The sequence below is a fragment of the Schistocerca piceifrons genome, chromosome X (assembly GCF_021461385.2).
Source record: "Schistocerca piceifrons isolate TAMUIC-IGC-003096 chromosome X, iqSchPice1.1, whole genome shotgun sequence".
Taxonomy (NCBI): domain Eukaryota; kingdom Metazoa; phylum Arthropoda; class Insecta; order Orthoptera; family Acrididae; genus Schistocerca; species Schistocerca piceifrons.
This window is the reverse complement of record NC_060149.1, coordinates 900,096,639-900,114,977: the sequence shown is the minus strand read 5'-3', so window position 1 is coordinate 900,114,977 and position 18,339 is coordinate 900,096,639. Positions and strand designations below refer to the sequence as shown.

Sequence of the window (18,339 nt, the reverse complement as noted above, 5' to 3'; positions counted from 1 at the left end):
ACTAGTCACCCAGTAACCACTAGACCAGCAATAATTTCTGTAGCCTAGGTAATTTCTGAGAGCACCTCGCCGTGGTCGGTAGATACAACATATTCGGGTTATCAGCTGCGTTGACGATTCCATTTCTGCGCGTTGCTGACCGACTTACCAAGCAGTTCTTTTCAGATTATGCGAACGGTGCTTTGATGTGCGCTCGCTGCCTGGACTCGATCCGTACTGCAGTATTGTTGAGTCGCTTTCTGTCATTCGGGAGGACGATGCTTCAAACCCGCATCCTGCCATCCTGATTAAGGTTTTGCGTGATTTCCCTAAATCGCTTCAGGCAAACGCCGGGATGGTCCCTTTGAAAGCGCACGACCGATTTCCTTCCCCATCCTTCCCTAATGCGAGCTTGTGCTCCGTCTCTAATGACCTCTTTGTCGACGGGACGTTAAACTCTATAATCTCCTACTCCTCCTCCTCTTCGTTTTCTTCTTATTACAGAGTTAGACTCCCAACGGCTTTTGAAGAACAATTTTTTTTCTTTTTTTTATCTAATCCAGGACGTTTGTGCGTGAAATGCACATCCAATTGGTGTTTCCTGGCTGACGAATGAGGTACACACCAGATCTTAAGTCTTGCTTTAAGTGAAACCTCTGTCCTTGTTTACTGACTGATATATCCCAATAAATACACTGTCGTCCGGCAGTGCCTGAATTAAAATCGTGAAGTCAGATACGACAATACCACCGTGGTGATGCCGTCTCCACGTAATTGGGACAGCTTAATTAAGGTGTCTATCGAACTGGAAATGCCGTGTGGCTAGGGCCTCCCGTCGGGTAGACCGTTCGCCTGGAGCACGCCTTCCGAGTTGACGCCACTTCGGCGACTTGCGTGTCGATGGGGATGAAAATGATGATGATAAGGACAACACAACACCCAGTCCCTGAGTGGCCGTTAGGCATGACATTCCGTCGCGCTGACCACTCAGCTACCAGGATCGGACGTCTATCGAAATAAAATTTTCGAATAATTTTAAAAACAGGAACGTCTCTTCACTTGGGAACTGAAGCCCGATATATTACGATACCGTAGCCACCCCACCCGTCAGAGACAAAAATACCAAAGTGAAGCGAACTTTGCGCAATAACATCACGGGCACTGAGTAACAACCGCGCATCGAAGACTGTAACAAGCGCCGGGCTGCAAACTCTGCTATGAACAGGAGCGCGATGCTATCGATACCTCACAATACATACACAAACACACACTTTCTTTCTTTTCTTTTAAGACATCCGGAAACATTGTCTTAGAATAATATTAGTAATTCGCTGACGGGAAAAATCGCAACACTAAAAAATAATTAATTTAGAGTAATGAAATTTTGCGAATATATTTGTCTAGGCAACATATTTAAGTGATTAACACTGCCAGATCACAAATTAATGTACTCGCGAGATAAGCCATTATAAATGTGAAATGCTGGTGTATAAATAATCGGTGTAACCGCCAGAACGTTGACTGCAAGCATGGAAAAGTGCACGCATGGCAGGTGCCAGATATCAGTTTATGGGACTGAGTTCCATGCCTGTTGCATTTGGTCGGTCAATACAGGGACGGTTAATGCTGGTTGTGGATGACGCTGGAGTTGTCGTCCGATGATTTCCCAAATGTTCTCGATTGGAGTCAGGTCTGGTGATCGAACGCAATATTTCCACTCTATGCAGAGTATTTTGGGTTACAAGAGCGGTACGTGGGCGAGCGTTATCTTGTTGGCAAACACCCACTGGAGTGCTGTTCATAAATGGCGGCACAACAGGTCGAATCACTAGACTGACGAAAAAATTTGCAGTCAGGGTGCGTGGGATAAGCACGAGAGTGCTGCTGCTGTCGTACAAAATCGAAGCCCAGCCCATAGCTCCATGTATTGGTCTAGTGTGTCCAGCACGCAGAGAGGTTGATTGCAGGCCCTTCTAACCAACACACGGCCATCACTGCCACCAAGGCGAAACCAGTTTTCATCAGAAAACACGAAAACCTCCAGCCTGCCCTCCAGTGAGATCCCGCTTGAGACCACTGAAGTCGCAGGTGGCTGTGGTTTGAGGTCAGTGGAATACACGCTAAAAGGCGTCCGACTCGGAGCTGTCCTTGAAGTAACCCATTTGTGACAGTTCGTTGTGTCGCTGTGGTGACAACTGCTGCTCAAATTGCTGCTGCAGATGCAGTACGGCACAGAAAAATTAAGTTTCATTTAAAAAAGAAGACGGTCTGTCTAATAACTCTGCAGCTATAAACTTTAGTAATTACTTGTGTATGCCAGAAAATGTACTCCAGCTTCCGCTATAACTTAGTGAAAACCGCAGCTTAATACATATCCTCGTAATGAATATTTTTGGAGCAGCCTGCCTTACTCGCCTCTGGCAGTGGAGCGAGTTTCAAATCCCTACCTGGGCATCCAGGTTTAGTACTTCCACGGGTTATCAAAATTGGTTGGGCTGAATGCCGAAACGTTTCATTAAACTAATCCGTGGCCAATTTCCTCCTCCATTTTGCTTGGTCTCGACATAAACCCACTTTCGAACAAGTCGGCTAGAGGGGGAAGGATATCGGCCACGAACTTGCTTAAGGAACTACCCCGACATTCTCCTGAAGAAGTTTAGGAGAACCATAGAATATCTCAGTCAGAGGGACCTGGCAGGGATTTGAATTGGGATGTTAAGGCACTAAAATCACACTCAGGAAGACAAGCGCTTGCTCCGTGTGCCACGGTGTCATTAGACACGAAACACAAGTTCGGACTGGTCAAGTGTGGGAAACAAAGTTGGCCATATACTTTTCGAAGGAACCATTCCGGCCATGGCACCACCATGTTCGGTTCGTAGTCAAGAAATGCGGGTTCAATTCCCAGTCCGGGAAACCTGATTTAGGTCCCCGTGGTCACCCTTAATTTCGACAAGGTCTCTGCCGATTCTTTACCCTATTCTTCTGAATTACGCCCGTATTGTTTCTAAGAAACACGTAGTAGATCATACGTTTAACTTCATCAATAACTTTTGGCTAGCTCAAATGTGGATGTTGGAGTATATGTGTATGAAAATAACATATAAGTTATTTCCTGTGTCCTAAATGGTCACCAAAAATATGCTGATTAACTTTTAGTATAAATAGTACATTCCGAAACAAGTTTCTGGCAACTTTGTCGTCCAACAGCAGTCGGTTGAGAAGCTTTTAGATTATCTAAGTCGAAGTGGCCGCGTGGTTCTAGGCGCTGCAGTCTGGAACCGCGACACCGCTACGGTCGCAGGTTCGAATCCTGCCATGGGCATGGATGTGTGTGATGTCCTTAGGTTAGTTAGGTTTAACTAGTTCTACGTTCTAGGGGACTAATGACCTCAGAAGTTGAGTCCCATAGTGCTCAGACCCATTTGAACCATTATCTAAGTTGATAAATCAAACGTATTTCTGCAGCGTAAAAATACGAGTATTGTTGTATGGAATTAATTTTAAATTTGTCGCAAATAGTAATAGTGAGTGCATCAGGAAAACCTTTGCATCGCGTACTTCACTAATCACTTATTAGATTCAAGCATTAAAAATACGAGTATCACTAGACAGATGAATAAATAACTTTCCTAGGCAATGTTCTCACTGGATCGGAATTAAACTCATTTCTGGATCTTTGCTGTCGCACTGACTGGGGTGGTGCAATGGAAAGACACAAGACTCGGATTCAAAAGAGCGGCGTTACAAATCCCCCGCCGCGCGGGATTAGCCAAGCGGTCTGGGGCGCTGCAGTCATAGACTGTGCAGCTAGTCCCGGCGGAGGTTCGAGTCCTCCCTCGGGCATGGGTGTGTGTGTTTGCCCTTAGGATAATTTGGTTAAGTAGTGTGTAAGCTTAGGGACTGATGGCCTTAGCAGTTAAGTCCCATAAGATTTCACACACATTTGAACACAAATCCCCGTCCAGCTATCCAGATATAGTATCACCACGGCTTCCCTGAATCACTTTAGGCAAATGCCGGAATGGTTTGCCTTAAACAGGACACCGATGATTTCCTTACCCATTCTACCTGAATCCCCAACTTGTGCGCCCTCTCTATCGACCTCGTCGTCGACGGGATGTTGAATCCTAATCTTCTCTCCTTCATCGCTGTCGCGATTCTCAATATTTGGAGTACACTACGTGAATTCATGAATTTCCTCCGTTCGAACTTAAAACACGCTTTTGCAAATTTTTCTTGAAGTACACAGTTTCATTTGTTCCGTTGTTGTTACAGAATTGTTTAATATATTCTAATTTCGAACATAATAAATTTCCTCGAGAGAGGAAATATTCTATCCGCAATTCAACACGACCTTAAAACGCATCGCCTGCCCTTTTCACGCACGATATCCTGTAGACAATGGATGAAGGGCAACAGGCGGATTCTATACTCCTAGATTTACGGAAAGCGTTTGATAGAGTGCCACGATACTAACTGTTTTAAAGGTCCGATAGTGCGGAGGAGGTTCTCAGATATAAGAGTGGCCTGGAAACATTTTGAGTAACAGAACCGAGGCTGGCCGGGGTGGCCGAACGGTTCTAGGCGCTACACTCTGGAACCCGCGCGACCGCTACGGTCGCAGGTTCGAATCCTGCCTCGGGCAGGTATGTGTGTGACGTCCTTAGGTTAGTTAGGTTTAAGTAGTTCTAAGTTCTAGGGGACTGATGACCTCAGAAGTTAAGTCCCATAGTGCTCAGAGCCATTTGAACAGAACCCAGTATGTAGACTCGGACGGAGCGCGTTTATCGGAGCCCAATGTATCGTCAGGCGTGTCCCAAGTTAGGGTGACAAGACGGCTCTTGTTCTCTAGACGCAGCACGAAAGCACTATCCGAATAGTACGGAAATCTGAGGATGTAATGCACGTTTATAGACAAACAAGTGACTACAACTTCAGAAAAATTTGAAGATTTATTCAAGACATAGAGCTTTACAAATTGAGCAAGCCAATAACGCGTTGGTCCACCTCTGTCGATTATGCAAGTAGTTATTCAGCCTGGCAATGACTGACAAACTTGTTGGATATCCTCCTAAAGGATATCGTGTTCACTTTTGTCCAATTGCCGCGTTAAATCGACAGAATCACGAACTGGTGGGATGACAAAAACGTTCTCAATTGGAGAGAGATCCGGCGACCTTGCTGGCCAAGGTAGGATTTGGCAAACGCGAAGCCAAGCAGTAAAAACTGGCACCGTGTGCGGGCGGGCATTATCTGAAATGTGAGCCCAGGATGGCTTGCCGTGAAGGGCCACAAAACGGGGCGTAGAGTATCGCCGTCCTACCGCTGTGCTGTAAGAGAGCCGCGGATGACAACTAAAGGGGGCCTGCTAGAAATGAAATGGCCCCCCAGACCATCACTCTTGGATTGTTGTGGTCTTCAGTGCAGAGACTGGTTTGATGCAGCTCTCCATGCTACTCTATCCTGTGCAAGGTTCTTCATCTCCCAGTACCTACTACAACCTACATCCTTCTGAATCTGTTTAGTTATTCATCTCCTGGTGTCCCTCTACGGTTTTTACCCTCCACGCTGCCCTCCAATACTAAATTGGTGATCCCTTGATGCCTCAGAATATGCCCTACCAACCGATCCCTTCTTCTAGTCAAGTTGTGCCACAAATTTCTCTTCTCTCCAGTTCTTTTCAGTACCTCCTCATTAGTTATGTAATCTACCCATCTAATCTTCAGCATTGTTCTGTAGCACCACATCTCGAAAGCTTCTATTCTCTTCTTGTCTAAACTATTTATCGTCCATGTTTCACTTCCATACATGGCTACACTCCATACAAATACTTTCAGAAACGACTTCCTGACACATAAATCTATACTCGATGTTAACAAATTTCTCTCTTTCAGAAACGCTTTCCTTGCCATTGCCAATCCACATTTTATATCCTCTCAACTTCGACCATCATCAGTTATTTTGCTACCCAAATATCAAAACTCATTTACTACTCTAGGCGTCTCATTTCCTAATCTAATTCCTGCAGCATCACCCGATTTAATTCGACTACATTCCATTATTCTCGTTTTGCTTTTGTTGATGTTCATATTATATCCTCCTTTCAAGACCCTGTCCATTCGGTTCAACTGCTCTTACAAGTCCTTTGCTGTCTCTGACAGTATTACAATGTCATCGGCAAACCTCAAAGTTTTTATTTCTTCTCCATGGATCTTAATTCCTACTCGGAATTTTTCTTTTGTTTTCTTTACTGCTTGCTCAATATACAGATTGAATAACATCGGGGAGAGGCTACAACCCTGTCTCACTCCCTTCCCAACGGCTGCTTCCCTTTCATGCCCCTCGACTCTTATAAGTGCCATCTGGTTTCTGTACAAATTGTAAATAGCATTTCGCTACCTGTATTTTACCCCTGCCACCTTCAGAATTTGAAAGAGAGTATTCCAGTCAACATTGTCAAAAGCTTTCGGGCCGTATCGCGGGCGACACTCAGGTTGCATACCACTGCTGTCCGGTGCGTCTCCAGCCACGTCTTTGTTGATCATCGGGGCTCAGTTCGAAGCGGACTCATCACTGAAGACAGTTCTATCCCAGTCAACGAGATTCAGGGCGGAAGACGTGGGTAGAGACGCCCTGGACAGCGGTGGGATATCAACCTAGCTGTCGCCCACCATACGGGCCGACACCCAGGAGCTATGGTCTGGAGTCTCATTTCTTTTCGTAGCAGGACACCTTTGGTTCTCATTCGCGGCACCCGTAGCACAGCGTTACGACGAAAATATTCTCCGCTCCCTTTCGTGGCAAGCCATCCTCGGCTTACATTTAATCGAGATAATGCACGCCCGCACACGGCGACAATTTCTGCTGCTTATCTTCGAGCTTGCCAAACCCTACCTTGGCCAGCAATGTCACCGATCCCTCCCCAATCTAGAACGTTTGGATCATATCACCAGCTCGTGATTCTGAAGATCAAGAGCGCCAATGGCACAGAATTGGGCACAATATCCCCCAGAATGACATCCAACAACTGTGTTAATCAATGCCAGGGCGAATAACTGCTTGTGTAAGGGCCAGAGGTAGACCAGCGCGTTATTGACTCACTCAATTTGTGAAGCTCTTTCTCTCGAATAAATCGTCGAATTTTTCTGAAATTGTAACCATTTGTTTGTCCATACATGTGCATCACATCTACCGATTTCCGTCTCATTCGGATACTTCCTTCATGGCGTGTCTTCTTCTCCTTCTTCTTATTAGAGTACACATCAACGATATGACGGATAATATGAGCAGCAGTCTGAGACTGTTGGTTGCTGAGGGTTTAGTGTACGGGAAAGTGTCGTCTGCAAGTGACTGCAGGAAGATAAATGACGACTTGGATATAATTTCTATTAGATATGATGAATGGCATCTTGCTCGAAGTGTGGAAAAATTTAGGTTAGTAAATATGACTAGGAAATACAATCCTGTAATATTCGAATACAGTATTAGTGGCGTGTTACTTGACACATTTACGTCGATTAAATATCTAGGAGTAACGCTGCAAAGTGATGTGAAATGGAATGAGTTCGTAAGGTTTGTCGTAGGGAAGGCGAATGGCCGACTTGGGTTTATTCGGAGAATTGTAGGAAAGTTTAACCCTTCTGTAAAGGAGACCGCGTACAGAACATTTGCGCGATCCATTCTTGAGTACTCTAAGAGTGTTTGGGATACCAGGAAGGTCAAATGGCTCTGAGCACTATGGGACTTAACTTCTGAGGTCATCAGTCCCCTACAACTTAGAACTACTTAAACCTAACTAACCAAGGACAGCACACACATCCATGCCCGAGGCAGGATTCGAACCTGCAACCGTAGCGGTCGCGCGGCTCCAGACTGTAACGCCTAGAACCGCTCGGCCACTCCGGCCGGCAACAAGAAGGTCAGATTAAAGGAATACATAGAAGAGGAAATTCAGAAGCATGCTGCTAGACTTGTTACCAGAAGTTTCGATCAACAATCGAGTATTATGGATATGCTACCTGAACTCAAATAGAAATCACTGGATAAAAAAAGAAGCCCTTTTCGTCACACACTACCGAGAACGATTAGAGAATAGGATTTTGCGAAAGACTGTAGAACGATCTTACTGCAACCAACATAAATCCCGCTTTAGGACCACGAAGATAAGATACAAGAATTTAGGGCTCGCGCGAAGGCATATAGGTAGTCGTTTTTCCCTCGTTCCATTTGCGAGTGGAACAGGAAAGGAAATGACTAACAGTGGTGCAAGGTACCCTCAACCATGCTCCGTATGATGGCCTGCGGGGTATGAATGTAGATGTAGATGCTCCTGGAACGCATCGTAGTTTTTATTTATTTATTTAGCGTATGATAACATAACAATCACAATAACACATAAAATACAGTACCACAGACACATTGAAATACAGTTTAGATCTTTATATCTAAGCCATTGATCCAGTCCACCACTTAGGAAGTAACCAGATTCGAATCCACTACATTCCCAGGAAAGGCACGGAGGGGGCAGTCCACTGCGATATGCTTCATTGTTTGTGGAACGTCAGCACAGTCACAGTTCCAAACACGAACAATAGGCCCACAACCAACTATATGCCAATTAAACATCGAAGGCATCAGTAGAGCCAAGAGTGATTACCTCACTAAGATCTTAGAGGAACACAAAATGGGCGTTCTAGTACTGCAAGAAACACACACTGGAAGCGACGAACAGCAGTTAGCTCGAGGTAGAATTCCTGGATATAAAATATTGGCAACACGTCGTAGTTCTGTTTCCCACAGACACTTCTCCAGGGACCCAGCCTCGTGGCAGTGTTCTGCGCAGTACGCGGAACTTGTGACGTTTTCAGCCTGTGAGGCTGTCTCATCATTTTGTGTCGTCAGCGGTTACTCAATACCACAACTAGTCGGTCCATTAAGCATTACGCCTTTGAAAACTACCTACCGTAGTCGTGTGCTGTCCGTGACTGTAGTTTATAGGATACGGATATTTTTTCTAGTTACAAGTTGTCACGAAAACATTTCCAGCGGTTCAGGAAAATAGTAGCTTTATTATAATTCCAGTCTTGGCCCAGCATGTTTATTTGCAATCAGGTTATTAGTTTCAGTCGGAAATGACCATCTTCGGACCTAGGAAATATAAGCACGTAGAGGCAGCATAATTTACTGAACAGTCCTAACTATAAGAATGTAAAGCCCAATTTACAAAACACACCTAACTATACGAATGTAAAGCAGAAAACATCTACAAAAGAACTGTACAACAGATCCCTACCTGAGTGAACACGTGTTTCATTACACATATCACGGTTTTACATGTGATGGCACAGTCAAAATCATTAGTCATATTGGCTTCGTCAAACAAATAAAATTATGATATGTAAATTCAAGTGTACATACTGCACATGAAGAAAACTTAGTTATACTGACGTACTGAGTTTGTCTTCATGTTCGTACGCTTGAATGGTGCTATTTACATACTATAATTTTGTTTGACGAAGCCGAAATGGCCAATGATTTCTACTGCGCCATCACATGTATTGGCGTGATAGATGTAATGCAACATGCTTTGACTCAGGTATGGATATGTTGTACAGTTGTTTCCTGCTTTACATTTGTATAGTTAGGAGTGTTTTGTGAATTACGCTGCCTCTACGTGCTTAGTTAGTTAGTTACATGTTCCATAGATCGTTTGAACGATTCTTTTGTCGAAATGACTTGAAATGAATAAGTTTATAGGATGTGTAATCGTGATTACTGTTAACATTCACATTTAATTTCCTGCACATGCAGATGCATTTAAAAACAAGTTTTTTTCTGGCTAGTAGTTTTTAAGCAGAAATTCGTCAGTAGAATAGTTCTCCAGGAGAACTGATTTTAAATTAGATTTAAAACTTGCTTCGCTACCTGTCAGACATGTTATTGGACAAATGAACCAAAACTTTTATTGTTGCATATTGAACTCGTCTCTGAGCCACTGGCAGCTTTATCAATGGTTATTAAAGGTACTGTTCCCTCTATTGTTTTAGGTATATACATCACTGTTTTTCTCAGCTTGTGTTGGATTATTTATGACGAATTTCAATACCGAAAAAATGTATTGTGACGGCACAGTTAAATTGCCTAGCTCCTCATGAAGTCCGTGGATGAACAGCTCACATTATTATCACTGCTCACTTTTGTGCAATCAATACTTTCTGTCTAAATGATGAGTTACCCCAGAAAATTATTCCGTACGACAGTATCCATTGTAAAAAATGCAAAATATGTCAGGAGGTTGATACGTTTATTTCCAAGATTAGCAATTATATGAAGAGCAAAAGTAGCTGAACTTAATTGTCTGAGATGTTCAGTAACATGCTTCTTCCAATTCAAGTTTTTCTAGATCTAAAGATGGCCATTACCGACCGGAATTAATACCCTGATTACAAATAAACATTGTGGTCTAAGACTGTAACCACAATAAAGCAAAAACTTTTGCTAGTAATATGGCATCTTCAGTCATAATACTATAATTTTTATGTTTAATTCCAACACGTTTCTGAGGTACAATTCCATTTTGAAATGCGTCATATTTAAATAGAAAAATAAACTGCTGTGACTGAAGACGCGCGACTAGCAAATATCTCACTAAATTACCGTACACTATTCTGTATTCTGCATATCACAATAACATATTTGACATTACTAAATGTTTTCCCATTTCTCTCAGAGAAGTGTTGTGGGAAGAACGATGAACTACGCTTGTCTCCGAGTACACATTTCCACCTGAGAAGTCGCCGGCCGGAGTGGCCGAGCGGTTCTAGGCGCTACAGTCTGGAACCGCGAGACCGCTACGGTCGCAGGTTCGAATCCTGCCTCGGGCATGGATGTGTGTGATGTCCTTAGGTTAGTTAGGTTTAAGTAGTTCTAAGTTCTAAGGGACTGATGACCTCAGAAATTGAGTCCCATAATGCTCAGAGCCATTTGAGCCATTTTTGAGCCACCTGAGAATGCCGGCACGGTAGCTCAGCGTCATCGGTCAGAGAGTTAGCTGCTCTCTGTAATAAAGAAAACTGAGTGAACGGGTGAACGATAAACTTGAATGGATGTTGTGGGATGTCCGCCCCGAATAAATGCAACGAGCCATAACGAACAAAATGAGATTAAAAAAAAAGAGAGAGAATATGTGTGATACCAGCTGACAAGCGGCTATTGAACGCTCACGAGCAATTTTATTACAATTATCGTTCTTTCAATGACATATTGCAATTTCGGATGGTTCAATACTTCTGTAGGAAGATTTGTAAAAATTTAATAAACGCACAACCATCACTGTTGTCTCTCTGTCTTCACGTTCTAACGTACCCCTGTTGTCCAGTTTCGTATAGAAGCCGAATACACTGTCGGTGTTCATTTACAGGTTATGCAAGCGTTCTGTAGGTAACCTCTTACCTAGAAAATCTACATTTCCGTTACTCCACATTTCTTAAATTTCTGCCCCTTTCACGAGGCGCTGCTGAGGAACAATTCGCTGGCTGTTACATTCCTATAACGCTAAATATCATAAACCCGTCACTACTGGATTCAAAATTTTCTGGGAATTTTCTCGTTACCTCTTGAAGGGCGAAAACTGCTCTTGCCATAGGAAACTGTAGCTTTCCTTTCGGTTATAGACACTCTTATCGCTGTTGACCTCCCAGAGTTCAGTTCATTCCTCAGCTATCGTAGCGTCTCACTTTAATTGTACTGGCGTGTGTCAGCTATGGTCAAAGTCTAGCCGCCTCGTATGATACGATATGACTGTACCGCATTTTAAATCCCAGTAGAGTTTTCTCTCTTCTCATATCCAGAGCTAGGGTCTGAGCAGCGGTACTTCTACCTGCTTTGGCATCGTACTGACATTCCTCCGACTTACGTAAGTCACATTTCAACAATTGTAAACTCGAACGTAGCTTACTGCTTGTTGTAACTTTCATATTGTTATTTCATGTGGCTCACGATTTTGTACAGTTATTTGTAGTTGAAGCGAATTCAGCGATTTAGGTAAAAGGTACTCTCAGCGTAACTATTTTAGTGAAGGTAACAACGCTGGGAGTAGGTGCAGTGTAGTGTCATGCTATCGGTTAGGATAGCATTATTTGCAATAATAACTAATATTTTGCATGATTTTTCTAAGTGAGGAATATTATACTAGCTGAGTCTCCTTACGAAACATGATATTCGTATGTCGCCACACAAAAATTACGCCTAATTATCTTCCTTTATCACAAGGTATTTCTTACTTCGTTCTCTGTCTAATGAAGGGAGCACTCAGCTAGTTGAACAGTCGCTGCCATTATCTAGGCTACGTGCACAGTTATCTATTACCAACCGCTCTAAATATATACTCTGCTTAAATGCAATGTGGTGCGGTACTCTGCGACGTTAAGTATGCCGTTTGCTGTGACAGCAATGGAAGTAGAAGAGGTATACTCAGTCTCAGTCATTACAAAACGTAGTCATATACAATTTCGTACATTGTTTGCAGCAAATAATGCTACAAATAAAAATAAAGACAAATGAACATAGAAAAATTTCGTAAGGGTGAGGATCTGGAGCACGCAATACAAAGCTATACTTGCTATGAAAATCCATTTCGCAAACACTCTGATCGTCCTCGGGCCATCTGTACCAAAGGAGAACACCTGTACATGAAGAACATACAGTAACTGTTCACAGCACCTCGAGGAACGTTTTTCGTAGAGCATAGAGTGTCACTCAGTCATACTAAGAATGTACTTAAAATAGACATTTGACTGTGCATTCCACAGCTGCAATAACTAATTTTGATGATGTGCAGCACAGTACTGTTGGTCGCAAATGTGTGTCACGTAGCAGATTAAAATCACTTAATGGCTTCATTGTATGCTTCATAAAAAAAGTGTATTTCATCAAGAGTAGTTCCAGTGTTTTCAAAGTGATTATCTATTGCAGTTGTGCCGCGCGGAGTGGCCGAGCGGTCTAGGGCGCCATGTCACGGACTGCGCGGCCCCTCCCGCCGGAGGTTCGAGTACTCCTTCGGGCATGGGTGTGTGTGTGTTGTTCTTAGCATAAGTTAGTTTAATTTAGTTTCAGTAGTGTGTAAGACTAGGGACCGATGACCTCAGCAGTTTGGTCCCTTAGAATTTCACACACGCACACACACACACACACACACACACAAACATTTTCTATTGCAGTTTTAGAACACACATTTAAAAACGTCTTTTGTAAGTATATTCTTTGTATAATTCACATTCTGTGTACAATGCATGTATATTCGTCGAAAAATATTTTATAAGGTACTATGCGCAGCTATCGTAATGAATTTTATACACAAATGTTCTCCTTTGGCACAGAAGGTCCGAGGACGGTCACATTGTAGCCGGAATCGACAGTCGAAATAAAAATAGTTACCGCTGTTTAATGCATGATGCAGGTTTTAACTTTTATGAAAGATCTTCAACATCGCCTGAACAAAATAAAAAAAGTCGTACTACGAACGGCTTCTCCTTACTCTCGGGTGAATTGCGGACAGTGGTGAATTCGCATTTCTCGGGGCGGGACACGAATGTGGGAACCGGTCACACGACTGTCCCCTCAACGCCGCGCGACTCGGCGCAGGTGCGTGTCGCGTCCCAGTCGCGTCGCGTCCCTATTTGCGCGGTCCCGTTTGAACCAGTGAAGTTACAAAAACGCGCGCTGCGCATCGTCGCGTCACACGCGCTATACGCGTGTCAATTTGCTCCTAGCCTCACGCCTTTAGCGACGGGTACGAGGTGCTACCCAGTGTTGATAACAAACCTGAGCCAACACTGGATGCCTCGTCCGTTGGGCCATTGATCGATTTCCCTGCCAAGGCCGAACGAGCGTGGATGATGGGTATGTTGGTCACCGGAAAATCCAGTGTTAGGCGGCTAATAAAAGGAAGGAAGGAAGATCATGGTTTAGCTTCACATCGACATAGCGGTCATTAAAGATGGAGCACAAACGCGGCATGTTTCAAGGATGGGGCACGAATTCTGCCATGCTTTTTCAAAGAACCATCCTGGAATTTGCCTGGAGCGATTTAGGGGAATCACGGAAAACCTTAATCGGAATGTTCGGACGCTGATTTTTAACCTTTGTCCCCCAGAATACAAGTCCAGTGTGTTAACCACTGCGCCGCGTCGCTCGGTGTCACTAATGGAGTTTCTCAGAGAAATAGCATCGTAACTCGCTAAAGATGGCCAGTGTGCACTCTGTATTCTTAACCGCTGATCTCGTTCGAGATGTAGAGGAGGCTCTGCCGGCGGTTATTGAACGCAATGGATGCAAAAAACTGTAAATAGCAGTAACTCGTGTCGGCACGAATGTCGCTTGCCTCTTGGGTTCTGGGGCCAATCTTGTTTCCTTTGGATGGTTGGCTGGATAGATGAAGACAGCTAGCCTCGTACACGAGGTAGAAGAACGGTTCGCTATTTGTAACACAGTAGCTATTATCTCTCGTGGTCCTCTTGTATACAGCTAACTGCAAGATCTAAATCAGAGGCTGAGACGGTTATAAGCCGATCTCTCTGCGAATATCTCAATCTCCACTATCGGGTGGTGAACTGTAGAACCCTCCTCAGTACGTGAGGCGTGCACCACAGAAAGGAAGTGGCTACTCTGGCAACAGACTACATGTGGCGTGTACATGGGGATTTTTTTTTTTTTTGAGGCAAAACCGCCCCATAGGATCAGTCCTGAATTACCTGCCGCATTCGGAGAAAGATCATCCACGTTACTCTTGGAGGAAAACTTACGTTCTTGCGGATCAGAAATGGAAAATACACACATCAAAAAAAGTTTTGCATCACCGCGGTTCCCAGAACTCCTGAAGATAGACGTTGACTGTGGATATTTTATCACAGACACAGTCCCTTTGACTGTTCGGAGAAGACACTAAATCCGCCCAAAGAGGTAAACAACCATGCATGAGCAGTGCCTATTAGGCGGAGGGGGTTCGACAGCCGATCACTTCCAGTCATTCCACCAGGAAGGAGGTACACGGTTCGAGTTGTCTGTAGTTCAGTCATGCCTAGGCGGTCAGTACCACGGTTCGACCGCGTTCGCATTGTTACTTTGTGACAGGAAGGGCTCTCAACAAGTGCAGTGTCCAGGCATTTCGGAGTGAACCAAAACGATGTTGTTCGTACATGTAGGAGATACAGAGACACAGGAACTGTCGATGACATGCCTCGCTCAGGCCGCCCAAGGGCTTCTACTGCAGTGGATGACCGCTACCTACGGATTATGGCTCGGAGGAACCCTGAAAGAAACGTCAGTATGTTGAATAATGCTTTTCGTGCAGCCACAGGACGTCGTGTTACGACTCAAACTGTGAGCAGTAGGCTGCGTGATGCGCAACTTCACTCCTGACGTCCATGGCGAAGTCCATCTTTACAACCACGACACCATGCAGCGCGGTACAGATGGGCCCAACAACACGTCGAATGGACCGCTCAGGATTGGCAATACGTTCTCTTCACCGAAAAGTGTCGCATATCACTTCGACCAGACTATCGTCGGAGACGTGTTTGGAGGCAACCTGGTGAGGCTGAACGCCTTAGACACACTGCCCAGCAAGTGCAGCAAGGTGGGGGTTACCTGCTGTTTTGGGGTGGCACTATGGGGGGCCGACGCACGCCGCTGGTGGTCATGGAAGGCGCCGTAACGACTGTACGATAAGTGAATGCCATCCTACGACCGATAGTGCAACCATATCAGCAGCGTATTGGCGAGGCATTCGTCTTCGAGGACGACAGTTTGCGCCCCCATCTTGCACATCTTATAAATGACTTCCTTCAGGATAATGACATCGCTCCAATTTAAAATAATTTAAGTGAAAGTAAAATGAGGAGGGGTTGAACCTGTTAATCGGATGCTCTTACAGAAAAACCAGCCTCCGGCGCTGTAGTGGGAGAACGCTGCAGAGAAAACTTGCAGAATATCGCTATTAAGTTTCCTGACAGTGCTCTTGACAGAGGGGAGATTTCAGTTTGGCAGTTATAGAATGAGAGATTCTTGCAATTAAAACTGGTGCGAGAAACAGGGATGAGTATGAGATTTTTCTGACTGTTTCGCCTGAAAATTACTTCAAACAGATAGATAACCGAGTTGCTAGAGCAATGACTTAGTCTTCCTACATTAGTAACCAGCAGATATAAAATTTTTGAATTAGTTAACGTAGAGAGTGAACGAGTGATCTTAAGGGTATGGTAACATCAATGACTGCACGTGTTACAAGAAAGACTGGGAAATATTTTTACATAGTGAAAGTTACAGGAAAGAAATCGCAACCTGTCTGAGTATTCAGCAGTAAATGTTGAGCTCTGACGACGAATATGTGAGACACAAATGGGTAAATCTAGAATGACATTTTCACTCTACAGCGGAGTGTGCGCTGATATGAAACTTCCTGGCAGATTAAAACTGTGCGCCGGACCGAGACTCGAACTCGGGACCTAAAAGCTATGACGACGGGGCGCGAGTCGTGCTTGGGTAGCTCAGTTGGTAGAGCACTTGCCCGCGAAAGGCAAAGGTTCATAGTTCGAGTCTCGGTCCGGCACACAGTTTTAATCTGTCAGGTGGTTTCATATCAGCGCACACTCCGCTGTAGAGTGAAAATTTTATCCTAGAAACAACCCCCAGGCTGTGGCTAAGCCATGTCTCCGTAATATCCTTTCTTCCAGGAGTGCTAGATCTGCAAGGTTCGCAGGAGAGCTTCTGTGAAGCTTCGAAGGTAGGAGACGAGGTACTGGCGGATTTGAAGCTGTGAGGACGGGGCGTGAGTCGTGCTTGGGTAGCTCAGTTGGTAGAGCACTTGCGCGTGACAGGCAAAGGTCCCGAGTTCGAGTCTCGGTCTGGCACACAGTTTTAATCTGCCAGGAAGTTACAAATGGGTAAACTTTAGAAACATGGTCCAATTCGTTTTTTACCATAAGTCTGGGACGTCTTTGTGAGTGATGGTAAATACCCACAATGCTTCAATACCCGTGTTGTTAGTTACTGCGTAAGCAAAGAGAGTTTCATCACACATTTAACCGAAGTAAAAGTCTAGTACATAAACAAAAACTGAATAGAACGAAAGGAGTTCAATGCGAGAAGCGCTCAATGAATTCGAGAAAAAAATATTGCCAACCGACCTTTCCAAAAACCCATAAGAAGCTTTGATCCTACGTAAGATCAGTAAACGGAACGAGAGCATATATTCAGTCGCTCAGTGTCGATACAGACACCGAAATTTAAAGCGAAAAGGCCTAAATACTAATTTCAGTCTTCCGAAATTGTTTCACCGCGTAGGATCGTAATTCGGTTCCTCCTTTCAACCACCATACTAGAGCTGAAATGGCAGATATTGAGGTAAGTGACAGCGAAATAGAATAGCAGCTAAAATCGCTCAACAGTGAAAATGCGACTGCGGCAGAGCAGGTACCTGTGACTCTACAGCAGAATAGAAAATCAACCGAAATCGCTCGGCACTCCAAAGGCATCTGAACCAGATGAGGTAGCTGTGAGATTATATGAAATACCGTGCCCCCCTTCTAGCAGCACTTTATCGTAGGTCGCTGGAGAGACGAAGGGCGCGAAGCGTTTGGAAAGAAGCGCAGATTATTACCGCTGAAAAAAGGATCGTCAGGCAGATGCAATAATTACAGACCTATCTAGGTGCGGATCCTCGGGAATAATTCTATACGGAGGGGGGGGGGGGGGGGGGGACGTGGCTTGAATATAGCAAGCCGGTTCTAGTGGACGTAGATAAGGACCAGCAGAGGGCCTATAACACTACCTTGGGGAACGCCAGAAACGACTTCTGTTTTACTTAAGTAAATATTTAAGGAAATTCGAAATTTGTGGTAAGGTCTTATGGGGCCAAACTGCTAAGGTCATCGGTCCCTCAGCCTACACATTACTTAATCTAACTTAAGCTAACTTACACTAAGGACAACACAAACACCCATGCCCGAGGCAGGACTCGAACCTCCGACGGGGGAAGCCGCGCGGGTCGTAACAAGACGCCTAAGGCCGCGCGGTTACCCCGAGCGGCAAGTATTTAAGGAAATATCTTGCATTAGGGTAATCACTTTCGAATGCACTCTCGGAGTTTTTACTTATATAATACGTGAGCTGCATAATTCATGAGCCTATTTCTTATATTCTACACACGGATCCATTTTCCTTATCTTTATTGGATGTTTATGTTCTGTTTATTTGACATGTGTATTGACATGACTTTAAGAAGGCATGGAACTCTTTAATATACAAACACAAATCAACACACAGAATAGCAAAAATACTGAGAAAAACACGGCGTACAGA

At 44.3% G+C, this 18,339-nt stretch overlaps 1 protein-coding gene across 3 annotated transcripts in view; it reads left to right on the top strand.

Annotated features, from left to right (window-relative positions):
• The window catches only part of LOC124721554 (glycine betaine reductase ATRR-like), a 314,803-nt gene that overhangs the window by 60,658 nt on the left and 235,806 nt on the right, over positions 1–18,339 (top strand). The window contains exon 1 of one of the 3 annotated variants that reach the window (XM_047246589.1): positions 11,779–11,896. The exons of the other annotated variants lie outside the window; for them this stretch is intronic. The gene's annotated coding sequence lies outside the window, so the exon portion shown is untranslated. Of the gene's footprint in view, positions 1–11,778; positions 11,897–18,339 lie in introns of those variants that run through there. 3 annotated transcript variants of the gene reach the window in all.